Source organism: Pipistrellus hanaki, assembly GCF_964339955.1.
Source record: "Pipistrellus hanaki genome assembly, chromosome: 1".
Lineage (NCBI taxonomy): Eukaryota > Metazoa > Chordata > Mammalia > Chiroptera > Vespertilionidae > Pipistrellus > Pipistrellus hanaki.
Genome location: NC_140503.1, coordinates 49,606,296 through 49,619,026, shown reverse-complemented (window position 1 = coordinate 49,619,026; position 12,731 = coordinate 49,606,296). Strand labels below are relative to the sequence as shown.

The 12,731-nt window shown below is 51.5% G+C and overlaps 2 protein-coding genes across 2 annotated transcripts in view; one reads left to right on the top strand and one right to left on the bottom strand.

The window, feature by feature from the left end:
• Nucleotides 1-12,731, top strand: part of CGNL1 (cingulin like 1) — a 526,252-nt gene that overhangs the window by 341,024 nt on the left and 172,497 nt on the right. The gene's annotated exons all lie outside the window — the stretch shown is intronic.
• Nucleotides 1-12,731, bottom strand: part of LOC311619811 (histone-lysine N-methyltransferase SETMAR-like) — a 136,466-nt gene that overhangs the window by 121,050 nt on the left and 2,685 nt on the right. The window lies entirely within an intron of this gene.

The window sequence follows — 12,731 nt, the reverse complement described above, 5'->3', positions numbered from 1 at the left end:
AGAGAGAGAAGCATCAATGATGAGAGAGATTCAATGATGGGCTGCCTCCTACATACCCCACACTGGGGATTGAGCCTGCAACCCAGGCATGTGCCCTGACCAGGAAATGAACCACAACCTTCTGGTTCATAGGTCCATACTCAACCACTGAGCCGTGATGGCCGGGCTGAACGGGTACTTTTAAGTTTCATAAAAAATAAACTACTATGACTTAAGTTCATAACAGAATTTGTGTTCAATACCATTGCTCAAATGGTACTCAGAAAAAAAAAAAATTCCTCCTGCACAACCTGTTACAGGGAAGCATCGAAGGTCAGAAGCAGTTTTCTTTAAGAAAACATAAAGCAGATTAACAAATAAGACTAACAAGCACAGCATGACCTCCATGTGCTGTGCAAATAACTTGTTTTCTGTTTTATAATCTGGGTCTAAAGAGCTTTGGCTATTCTATGTGCTTTGCATGTCACCAACAGCCGGCAGCCCCTGCAAGCTGTCAGTGTGAATGCCGGTCTGTGGGGACAGGATGCCGTTTCCGGGTGCTCTGGGCCGAACCGCGTCCGCCCGGAATTCCCCCGCTGACGTTCTTCCCCAGTGCCTCCGAACCTGACTGCAGGTGGAGGCGGGCCTGCGAGGGGGGCGATTAAGATAGAAGGAGGTCATCAGTGTAGGCCCTGCTCCAACATGGCCGATGTCCTTGAAAGGTGAGGCAATCCGGACCCAGGCGCACGGAGGGCCGGGGCCGGGAGAAGATGCACACCTGCGAGCCAGGGGGAGAGGCCTCGGGGGAAAAAAACAAGCCCACCGCAGCCTCGATCTCGGGCCTGCTGCCTCCAGAGCTGGGAGGAAGCAGCTTTCTGTTGTTTGGGCGACGCAGCTGTGCCCTGGGTCCCGACAACCCCAGCAGGGCTACCCTGAGCCACCCAGATGAACAAGGACGGGCGATGCGAAGAGAGGAAATGAAGATCACGTCTTTCCGCGAGGAGCCCCTCTTCCCCGATCACTGCTGCCTGTCTTCTTAAAGAAACCACCTTCACCACAAGAGAGCATAACAAATGTTCGAGTGTCAAGCATATTCATTTGTTTCTATGCAACTGTACACCCAGTGGCCGGATTATTATGATCTCTGAACACATAATAATCTGCCCACTCAGTGTGTGTGTGTGTGTGTGTGTGTGTGTGTGTGTGTGTGTGTGTTTAAAGGCTTGGTGAATGGGTGGGGTCCGGCCAGCCTGGCCAGGGGGAGGGGACATGGGCAGTTGGCCGGCCTGCCTGCTGGTCAAACTCCTGGATGAGGGGACAATTTGCATATTAGCCTTTTATTATATAAGATATACACTGAGTGGCCAGATTATTGTGCGTTCAGAGATCATAATAATCTGGCCACTCAGTGCATATGGCCTGAAAGTGACAGACATCCTTCGGCGAGAGTCCCTGTCTTTGACAGGGTAGTGGCTCTGCTAACCCGAGCCGGGCTCAGGTGCAGACTCCAGCGTGAGAAGACAAATGGACAGACTCCCCTGGTGCTTCCTTCACTGCCCAACTGGGATGCGGGCATCAGGATTCACTTGAGGTCCAAAAAGCAAACAGAAAACCTCTCCAGTGCCGGTGGCCAGGGGAAACGGGCAGGGCCAGCTTGATGGCGAGGTGGCTTCCAGGGCAGCGAGCTTGGCAAGGACGCTGAGCATGCTGGGAGGGAGACCCCCGTGGGCAGAAGGAGATGCCCCGGTGGGCCAGGGAGACAGGAGCGCCTGGTCTCATGGGTCCCCGCCCGGAACCAGACCGGGGGCAGGTGACCAGGCACAGGCAGCCACATGTGTTTTAAAGACAATAGTTAACTACTAACTGTTTTTAAAATAAACAGTCGGTGGACTGGACAGTGCTTTTGCAAACATTGGTTTTTCTGTGCCTGGACTAGACTCTCCTCACACAGCAGAAATTTCTGGGGAGGAGGGAACTCCAGGATCTATAACTCTGGGGGGATTAGTTGTCAGGCTGAGGAGAAAAATTCATTATTTTAGAGCTGTATTACTTAGTAGTCAGCATCCTGCTGGCATCGCCGCATACAGGTACCAGAATTTTTTTTTTTCCCTCAAATAAAGCCTTATTAACTTGAAATCCAAAGAACAAAAGGGAAAATGCTCCAAACCCCACTGGACTCTGCATTTACCAGGTTCTGCTTATCTCAGCGCTTTTATTAACAGCAGCACAAGACCTCCGGTTGGCCGGGGACTAGCAGTGGCTTTGAAATAGTCACCGTGTTTAATTAACCAACATTGAAATAATAGGGTTGCACTGTAATTTGGTATGATTTAATTAACTCCAACTTTGTGTCAAGCCTTAAACCTCCCTGCCCTAAACCTCCCTGCCCTACCCAGATGGCCCTCCCTAGGCAAACTGCTCAGAGGAGAGCTTGCTCTCCCCAGCCCCGGGGGGGTGTGTGCTGGGGGGCCGGGGGGCTCCAGGCTGCCTCGTTCTGCCCAGGGCAGCCCTGCAGGCCTGTTTACTCAGTAACTTGTGGGGGAATCTGTTGTTTTTTGTTGTTTGTTTTCATTTTACCTGCCATTACTTTGGCCTCAACGTTTCTACAGAGCTCCTCACTTCTTCCTCCCTACTGGGTCTCTTGCCTCACCTCCATCCACAGACTTCCCGGCTCAGAAATTCCCTTTAAAAAGCTTCTCCCTTTTCCCCAAAACTGTACCTAATCCGCTGCTGAAATCTGCCCTCGGGGAGCCTCTCTGCCTGTGCAGTCGCCCTCCCTGCCAGGCCTTCACGCCTGGCCCCAGGCTCTGGGCCTCTCTCCTCCGCAGCTTCATTCCCTTTTCCACGCCCTCTTGTTGGTCACACACACCCCACCCTGTGCCCCCGGGGGCTGCTCCTGGTTCCTCGGGCTCTGGGAATGGCTGAGAGACCTTGGAGGTGAGGATGGGGGGACGGAGGCCCAGACCAGCCACTTGGTTCTCACTTCTGCTTTGACGAGAGCAGCCCCTTTCCTCTGATTTGTGGGTGAAGCCTCTGGGTAATATTTGCTGTGAAAACAAAGGGTGTCTGTTGCTAAAATAGGTTAAAAACCCGCTGATCGGACTGCTTAACAGCCAGGACCAGAGCGATGGAGGCTGGCCACTCGTTTGTCTCCCCTTCTTTCTCTCTGCAAACTCTCTCACCCCTGGGCCTGAGCATGTCGGAATTCACTTGAGGCCCCTCTTCTCTGTCCTCCCTGGTGGAAGGGCTGACTCAGATTCCACCCTCCCCTGTGGCTGTGACCGCCTGACCTCCAGGCCTGGAAGGCAGTCCCTCGACCTGGGGGCCCTGCTCCTCTCCCTGCCATCGCTGCTGGACCAGGGGCCCTGCCTGGCCGTCTGTGCCGGGTGCAGTACCACCTGCCCGCTGGAGGACGGGGGATTGAGAACAGGGACTGTGCCTGGTGCTGGGGCAGAAGACCTCATGGAGTTGGAAGCCACTTGTCAGTCAAGATTGGGAGGTGAAGGGTACAGAGCTGTGGGTAAACTGAGAAAGCTGGTCAGCAGAAGTGGGGGAGTAAGGAGGATGGATGGGGCAGAGGGCAGAAGAGGGAGGGAAGAAGGGAGAGGGAGGGAGGGAGAGAGAGAGAGAGAGAGAGAGAGAGAGAGAGAGAGAGAGAGGAGAGAGGAGAGAGGAGAGAGGAGAGAGGAGAGAGGAGAGAGGAGAGAGGAGAGAGGAGAGAGGAGAGAGGAGAGAGGAGAGAGGAGAGAGGAGAGAGGAGAGAGGAGAGAGGAGAGAGGAGAGAGGAGAGAGGAGAGAAGAGAGAAGAGAGAAGAGAGAAGAGAGAAGAGAGAAGAGAGAAGAGAGAAGAGAGAAGAGAGAAGAGAGAAGAGAGAAGAGAGAAGAGAGAAGAGAGAAGAGCGAGACCCTGCTCCTGGTTCCAGTCCTCATCTGTTAGACCCACTATAGGGCCTCTGCTCCTGCCAACAGGGGAGCTAGTTCACATCTCCTTGACTGAACTCAGCTTTTATCCTCTGCAGCAGCCACCAGGACAAGAGCTGGGAGGGTGTGTGTGTGTGTGTGTGTGTGTGTGAGAGAGAGAGAGAGAGAGAGAGAGAGAGAGAGAGAGAGAGAGCGCCAGAGCCACCTGCCTGCTGAGTGTGCACTGGATGAGGAATGATTAGAAACCCATGAGATCTTTACACCCCCTAGGAGGGCTGGCATCAAAAAGATGACAATACAGTGCTGGTGAGGATGTGGAGAAATAAGAACACTCATGCGCTGCTGGTAGCATGTAAAATGTGCTGGGGTTCTTGTCCCAGCATCAGGAAGTGTTCAGCAATCTGGAGAAAGGCTGTGTGTAGATGATTAGAGTCCAAGGATGGCAGAAACCGGTTTGGCTCAGTGATAGAGCGTCAGTCTGCGGACTGAAAGGTCCTGGGTTCAATTTGGGTCAAGGGCATGTACCTTGGTTGCAGGCACATCCCCAGTAGGGGGTGTGCAAGAGGCAGCTGATTGATGACTCTCTCGTTGATGTTTCTAACTCTCTATCCCTCTCTCTTCCTCTCTGTAAAAAATCAATAAAATATATATTTTTTAAAAATCCAATGATTTAAAAAAAAAAAATTAAAAAAAAAAAAGAGTCCAAGGATGAAAGATAGTTTTGAAAGGCATTGGGGGTCAGAAGAGTTTCAGCTAAAGACCCTCTTTGACTCAGGACCCCTTGCTTTTTTATTAACACAAATTGTCTTAAGGCAAGGTGGAAATAATACACTTCAAAGGGTAGGGTTTCAAGAGGTAGGGTTTACAGAAGCATTGCCAGACTGGGAAACAACCTGTAGCTGTTCAGGTGTTTGGCCAACAGGAGGCAATAACATGTGGATTAAGATGCCCTGAGCTGTCTGGCAGCAGACAATCATCCTATACAGGTTGGGGGAGATGCTTTTTAGCCGTTCCAACAGATGATTACGTATGTGGCTCAGCCCTTGTTGAGCCCCAAGTCTCATCAACCTTTTGATGAAACTCTTGTAATTATGACATGCTGGAATTGGCTTCCAGCAAAATGGCGTAGCCATTGCAGAAAATGGTCTGTTAGTTCCTCAAAAAGTTAAACTAGAGTGACCATGTTCATTCCACTCCTTAGGTATCTACCAAGAGAAATGACATGATACGTGCACACAAAAATGTGTGCCAAAATATGCATAGCACCGGTATTCATAACAGCCCAGAAGCGGAAACAATCCAAACGTCCATCAGCTGCCGAATGGATAAACAAAACGTGGTTGCTCTGTCTGTGTAATGGCCTATGAAGTACTGACACTTGCTACAACCTGTGTGAGCCCTGAAAACACTACGCTAAGTGAATAAGCCAGTTCACAAAAGACCACACATGATTCCCGTTACATGAAATGTCCAAACTGGAACATTTATAGAGACAGGAAGTAGATTAGTGGCTGACAATGCTCTGGAATTGGATCATGATGATGGCTGCCCAGCCTTGTAGATATACTAAAACCCCATTGAACTGTACACTTTAAAACAGTGAATTTAGAGTATGAAAAATCACTCATTTTAAGAAAACCAAAAGCACTGGGATCCCTAATGAATTAAGCGCCTAGGTGCTAAGCAGCAACAACAGCCAGTGCGGTGAAGAGAGGCAACCAGACACGTGGGCCTCCTATCGGATGAACACAACCACCTATGAAGGAGCCTTGCCGAACACGCAGAAAGCAGGGCGGCAAAGAAACATGCTAAATGACACCAGGGAGGAGATCCCGACTAAACTCTACTGGACAAACAACTCAGCTACTTCAGCAAACAAATCACAAAGGGGACAAAGAGACCACGAGGGAACATGTAGATGATAAGAGAATATCAATCAATTACTAACTTGGACCTGACCCGAAACCAAGTCAAACAACCTGTTTAAAAATTATGACACTTCACACACTTGAAAATTTGAACAGTGCCTGGATAGTTGATAATATTGAGGCGTTACTGTTCATTATTTTCAGCCCCCCCCCCCCCCCCCCCCCACACACACACACCTTTATTGAGTGCTGGAGGCTAATCCCAGCATGTCATAATAAAGGCAAGAAGTCCTCAAAAGGTCGATGGGTTTCTATATTCAGCAGGGCTGAACACGTGTTATTGCCTGCTGGAATGACCGAAAGCATTTCCCCAAACCTGAAGATCTGCATGTATTATTGCCTGTTACCAGACAGCTGAGGGCATTTCAATCTACATATTATTGCCTCCTGCTGACCAAACGCCTGAACAGCCGTAGGCATTTCCCCCAACCTGACAATGCCTATTGTATACCAAACTTAACTTTGATACATATAGGGCAAAATATGGGAACAAAAAGAGCCCTGGGTCCGGAGATAGGGAGAATTTAGCCACTACAGCTAAGCTTCCTCTGGATCCCCCAAGGATTACAAATGTATTTTATATTTTTAGTCTCTATTAATTTACTCGAAGCCCTTTTCCAGATTCCTGAACCCTTCAAGATTCTGGATGACGCCGCAGCTTTACTGAGACACAGACATGTAATATTGTGTAATTCAAGATGTACACAGTGTTGACTTGATATACTTCATTATTGCACGATGATTCCATGAGTTGCTAGCTAACACCCCCATTATGCCGTATGCTTTTATTTGTGATGAGAACATTTCACATCTACACTCTCAACAACATTCAAGTATACAGTACAGCGTTATTAACTGGGACCTCAAGGCTGCACAATAGATCCCCAGAACTTATTCACCTTCTAAACGGAAGTTTTTACTCTTTAGCCAACCTCTGCCCTCCCCCTCCCCCTCCTGCACCAGTCCCTGCTAATGTCTGTTTCCGTGAGTGTGGACTTTTGGATTCCACAGGCAAGTGAGATCACATGGAATTTCTCTTTCCCTGACGTATTTCACTTAGCAAGGTCCAGTCATGTTTTCCTAAATGACAAGATTTTCTCCTTTTAAATGGCTGAGTAACATTCATCTATTTAACATCTTTCTTTATCCATTCATCTGCCGATGGACACTTAGGTTGCCTCCATATCTTGGCTATTGTAAATAATGCTGCAACAAACGTGGGAGTGCAGATTCTCTTTGGGATCCTGATTTTATTTTCTCTGGATATACACCAGGAAGTAAAATTGCTCAATCATATGGTAAATCTATTTTTAATTTTCTAGGCATCTCTGTGCTGTTTTCCATCATGGCTTTAACAGTTTAGACTCTCACCAACAGTGTGAAAGGATTCCCTTTTCTCCATGTCCTTTCCAAATCATATCTCTCGTCTTTTTGATGATAGCCATTCTAACAGGTGTGCAGGGATATCTCATTGTAGTTTTTGAGTGGGCCAGGGTCATGCAACTATGACACGAGGCCATAATGTATCAAAAGAAGCTTTTATTTCAGGTACCTTGGTATAGGTGGGCTGAATCCAAAATAGGAATCAGCAGAGACTGAAGGGGAAGGCAGATTTTTATTAATCCTTGCTGGCTGCAAGCCGTCCTGCTGATGTAAGGGTCCGGTCCATTCTTGGCTCCTCCCATGTCAGGTGTCTTCTGGGTATCTGAGCTATGCGGTGCTCAAGGCTGCAAGATATCTGCTAAGCACAGTAAGTTTCCTCTGCCCTGTTTTATTCTCTTTAACCTTTTCCGTTTTCATTTGCATTTCTCTGATGATTAGTGTTGAGCATTTTTTTCTCTCTCATGTACCTGTTGGTCATTTATATGAGTCTTCCTTGGAAAAATGTCTGTTCAGTTCTTTTCATTATTTTGGATTGTTATTTTTGTTTGTTTTTGCTATTGAATTGTAGGAGTTCTTTAAATATTTTGGATATTTACCCCTTATCAGATAGATGGCCTTTCATTTTGCTGATAGTTTCCTGTAGTGTGCAGAAACTTTTCACTTTGACACAATCCCATTATTCATTTTTGCCTTTGTTGCTTGTGATTTTGGTGTTATATCCAAAACATCATTGCTAAGACCAATGTCAAGGAGCTTTTCTCCTGTTTTCTTCTAAAAGTTTTACCCTGGAGAGGAGGATCCAAGATGGCTGCTCGGGTATACACCTAGCCGCAGCAGCTCACAACAATTTCAAAGGAATACAACTAAAATGTAGAGTGGACATTGCCCAGAGCTACAGGTAGTCGACTGACTGAAAACTCTACAATAGGAAGGAGGGAGAAAACCAGAAGGAAAATCAGAGGAGCTGAAAAAAAGCCTAAGGTACGGAGACATGCTGCGCGCTCGCACGCACGCGCGCGCGGAGAGGTCGCAGCCGGAGAGGAGGAGAGGGCTGGGTGCTGCCTGGCGTTCCCTAGCAGGAAGGAAATAGAACCCCCAGCCTGGGCTGAACCCCCGAACTGGCAGCGCTGAGCCCCAAGTTATGTGCCAGACCCTGGGGACCCAGGCTCCGGCAGGGGGAGACAATCCCGGGGGACGGCGAAATGCGGGGCCCCCGAAGTCGCGCGCACATGGCGCGCAGAGGACTGAATGTTGACTCTGATGCTGGATTACCCTAGCCGGAAGAAACAAAGCCTCCGGCGGCAGCTCTGAGCCTCAGTCCAGACCTCCCCGAACTCCAGGTCTGGGCCAGTCCCTGGGGACCCAGGCTCGGGCAGGGGGAGACGGGGCTGTGAGGTGGAGTCCTGGGAGCGCGGCGAAAGGCCGAGCCCCCGGAGTCGCGCACACTGTGCGCAGAGGACAGTCTGTTGACTCTGATCCTGGACTCCCCTAGTGGGAGGGAGAAAGAAAGCTCCAGACTGGAGGAACGCCACGAGGAGCAGGAGCCCCTGCCGGACACCGGCCAGCTGGGCGCCAGCAAGGAGCCGGGCGACGGGGCCCCCAGTGGGGGGGGTGCCCCTGAGCCTTCGACTGCTGAGCGCTGGCAACGGAGCCAAGGACGGGGGCTGCTTCCTGGGCGGCGCCGACCCCGGCAACAGGCTGGAGCAGCGCGGGAGCCCGCGGAGAACAAAGGGGTGCCACAGGCCAACCTGCTGAGCTCCCAGGACAAGGAGGAAGAAACCAAAGAAGTTCTCAATGTGAAGAAATCAAGTGAGAGCAAATGATAGTAAAATTACTTAAGAAAGAATACAAAGAATATCTTGAAAAATCAAAGACTAAGTCAGAACTCAACTCACCAGCCAACATTGCAACATAAATGCGTTTTGTTGTTTTTTTAAAAAAAAGAAAAAAAAAAAGAAGAGAAAAAAGGGACAGAATGTTGGAACAGCGGCGACCAGGCCTAGAGTGGCCAGGCACAAGGCAGTGGCAGCTGGGCCCGGAGCAGCAGTGGCCAGGCCCCAGAACAGCAGCAGCCAGAACAAGAGCATCAACGGCCAGCACTGGAGCAGCCAGACCTGGGGCAGTGGCAGCCAGGCCTGAGGCAGAGGCGGCCAAGCCCAGGGTGGCCAGTCCAGGAACACCCAGACACGGAGTGGCTGGGCCCGGAGAAGCCCGGCCCAGAGCAGCCGGGTTGGGAGCAGCCAGGCCCAGAACAGCAGTAGACAACCACGAAGAATCCAGGCTGGGAGCGGCCAGGCTCGGAGCAGCCGGGTCGGGTGCGGCCAGGCCCGGAGCAGCGGCGGCCAGGCTGGGAGCGGCCAGGCCCGGAGCAGCTGGGTCTGGTGTGGCCAGGCCTGGAGCAGCGGCTGCCAGGCTAGGAGCGGCCAGGCCCGGAGCAGCGGCTGCCAGGCTGGGAGCGGCCAGGCCCGGAGCAGCAGCTGCCAGGCTGGGAGCGGCCAGGCCCGGAGCAGCCGGGTCTTGTGCGGCCAGGCCCAGAGCAGCGGCTGCCAGGCTGGGAGCGGCCAGGCCTGGAGCAGCCGGGTCTGGTGCGGCCAGGCCCGGAGCAGCGGCTGCCAGGCTGGGAGCGGCCAGGCCCGGAGCAGCCGGGTCTGGTGCGGCCAGGCCCGGAGCAGCGGCTGCCAGGCTGGGAGCGGCCAGGCCCGGAGCAGCAGCTGCCAGGCTGGGAGCGGCCAGGCCCGGAGCAGCCGGGTCTGGTGCGGCCAGGCCCGGAGCAGCGGCTGCCAGGCTGGGAGCGGTCAGGCCTGGAGCAGCCGGGTCTGGTGCGGCCAGGCCCGGAGCAGTGGCTGCCAGGCTGGGAGTGGCCAGGCCTGGAGAAGCGGCTGCCAGGCTGGGAGCGGCCAGGCCCGGAGCAGCGGCGGCCAGGCTGGGAGCGGCCAGGCCCGGAGCAGCCGGGTCTGGTGCGGCCAGGCCTGGAGCAGCGGCTGTCAGGCTGGGAGCGGCCAGGCCCAGAGCAGCCGGGTCTGGTGCGGCCAGGCCAGGAGCAGCGGCTGCCAGGCTGGGAGCGGCCAGGCCCGGAGCAGCAGCTGCCAGGCTGGGAGCGTCCAGGCCCGGAGCAGCCGGGTCTGGTGCGTCCAGGCCCGGAGCAGCGACTGCCAGGCTGGGAGCGGCCAGGCCCGGAGCAGCCGGGTCTTGTGCGGCCAGGCCCGGAGCAGCAGCTGCCAGGCTGGGAGCGGCCAGGCCCGGAGCAGCCGGGTCTGGTGCGGCCAGGCCAGGAGCAGCGGCTGCCAGGCTGGGAGCGGCCAGGCCCGGAGCAGCCGGGTCTGGTGCGGCCAGGCCAGGAGCAGCGGCTGCCAGGCTGGGAGCGGCCAGGCCCGGAGCAGCCGGGTCTGGTGCAGCCAGGCCAGGAGCAATAGCTGCCAGGCTGGGAGCAGCCAGGCCCGGAGCAGCGGCTGTCAGGCTGGGAGCGGCCAGGCCCGGAGCGGCCGGGACCGGAGCAACCGGTCCCAGAGCAGCCGGGTCGGATGCGGCCAGGCCTGTAGCAGCAACAGCCAAGTCCAGAGCAACTAGGTCGGGAGCGGCAGTGACCAGACCCGGAGCAGCTGGTTGTGGAACGAACCAGAGCAACAGAGGCCAGGCCCGGAGCAGCCAGGCCCGAAACAGCTCGCTCCTCGCCTGTACCTGCCCACGGCTGCCTCTCAGACATGGCTGGAAACTTTTGCGGGAACTTGAGGGTCTGCTGGGTCGGGTGATGAAGGCTTAGATCTGGATGTGTTGAGTTAGTATAGCACTGGGGTGTTGATCTGTAAGTGCCTTGGGTGGGGCCTGGATGAGGCTGGTTGACCTATTTGGAAATGTCTTTTGTGTGAAGTGTATCGTTGGGCATGTGGAGGTATTGTTGATATGAGATAATGCTAAGTAACAGATTTACTATCTGAAAAGGGATTTACTATTGGGGAAAGGGAGGGAGGAAGAGACTGAACATAAACTGTGCACCTATGGATGAGGACAATGGGGGATGGGGAGGGGGCGGAGGGTGGGGTGGGAACCTGGTGGAGGGGGGAAGAAATGAGGAACCTTTGTAATAATATGAACAATAAAGATTGATTTGGAAAAAAAAAAAATAAAAAAAATAAATAAATAAATAAAAAAAATAAAAAAATAAAAAAATAAAAGTTTTACCCTGGGCGGGTAGCTCAGTTAGATAGAATGTGATCCCAATACACCAAGGTTGCAGGTTTGATCCTGGGTCAGGGCACATATAAGAATTAACCAATGAATGCATAAATAAGTGGAAAAGCAAATAGATGTTGCTCTCTCTATAAAATTAATAAATAAAAAATGTAAAAATTTCATGGTTTTGGGTGCTACATTTAATCAATTTTTGAATTAACCTTTGTGAGTGGTGTAAGATAGGCATTCGATTTTACTCTTCTATATGTAGTCATTCATTTTCCCCAACACCATTTATTGAAGAGACTATCCTTTTCCCATTGAGTAGTCTTGACTTCCTTGTCCAATATTAGTTGACGTTATATACATGAGTTTATTTCTGGGCTCTTGATTCTATTCTATTGGTCTGTGTCTGTTTCTATGTCAGTACCATGCCATTGTTATTACTGTTGCTTTGTAATCTAGTTTGAGTCATGACGTGTGAGGCCTCTAGCTTGTTATTCTTCCTCAGGATTACTGTGGCCATTCAGAATCTTCTGTGGTTTCACACTAATTTTAGGATTTTTTTTTCTCTCTCTGTGGAAAATATCATTACAATTTTGATAGGGATTGCATTGAATCTCTTCAGATTTGGTAACAGTATTTTGTTGTTATTGTTTTGAAAGTTTTTATCTTTTAGAAATACTGAAATATTTACAGAAAAACAATGATGTGGTATCTGGGTTTTATTTCCACATAACCAGGAGGAAGGAACATGGGTGGCAGTATATACAGAATGAGATAGGCTATAAGTAGATAATTGTTGAAGCTGGGTGACAGGTATTTAGGGGTCCATTATATGTTTCTACTTTTGAATGTTTGAAATTTTCCATATTTATTTACTGCTAAACAATAAATAAGAAAAGAAGAATTGGAAGAGAAAAACGAAGGCAAAGTAGCTGTCTGCGGTGGGGATCAGGCCCCATGGGCAGACCCTTGCCGGCCAGGCTTGCTTTGGCTGATCTGCTGGCTGCACCAGGTATCCCCACCCTCGGCCCTCTCTCACTGTCCCGGGGCACTTCCCAGGAGGGAGCACTTTCAGTGTCTGTGCCCATCAGGGGCTGGCCTCACAACTGCTTCCAGAGGAGGAAAGTTGGCTCCTGTGACCAAGGCAGGAAGAGGGAACAATCACATGTGGCCACCATTGCTGTGGGATAACGATTCTAAACTATGGGTTCCCCAGAGCATTTTGTTTATTTACTAGAGGCCCGATACACGAAATTCATGCAGGGGCTTGGACCTCGCAGCCCCTGTTGCCTTGGCTGGCCCTCACAGCCCTAACTTCGTCCAGAAGGTTGTCCAGACTGTCAT